Source organism: Capsicum annuum, chromosome 2, assembly GCF_002878395.1.
Source record: "Capsicum annuum cultivar UCD-10X-F1 chromosome 2, UCD10Xv1.1, whole genome shotgun sequence".
Classification (NCBI taxonomy): Eukaryota; Viridiplantae; Streptophyta; class Magnoliopsida; order Solanales; family Solanaceae; genus Capsicum; species Capsicum annuum.
This window is the reverse complement of record NC_061112.1, coordinates 130632424-130633005: the sequence shown is the minus strand read 5'-3', so window position 1 is coordinate 130633005 and position 582 is coordinate 130632424.

Here is a 582-nt window from a genome sequence, read left to right as displayed (position 1 = left end):
TCTCATAGTGACCTCATCAATGGGTTTTGACCCATTTTCCTTCTTCGTCTATCTTCTAGCACCCGCACGCCATGTAGTGGACCTTGGGTTTAAACTTCGAACTTAACTCGAAGGGGTGAGCCTCATTTACCCATTATGAAATGCAAGAGGAGAGGAGTCCATTTGGGCTCGAGACATTTTTTGCATACAAAGAAAAGATAAATAAATTATTATACGTTCAAGGCATAAAAGTGACATATTTCAAAGCAAAAGAAAATATCAAGAACCAATTTTTGAATGACAATGATAAGCACACTTGCAAAAGAATGAGAGTCAACAAATAAAATGTAAAGCAAAGATACCCACTTACATGCCTCATGATTTATGTTCATATAAGAATGAATAAAGGTAAAAGGAAGAAGGTCATATTCAATGAACTAATACAAAAAACAAACAATGTAAGGTTGCGAAAGTAAAGGGATGAGGCAACAAGGAAAATACTCATGACTTCTAAAATTGAACAAACATAGATACTAATCCATATAACAAAAGAAACTAAAGCTTAACTTTTCAAGCAAGAGAATCCTAAATCTCAATTAAGGC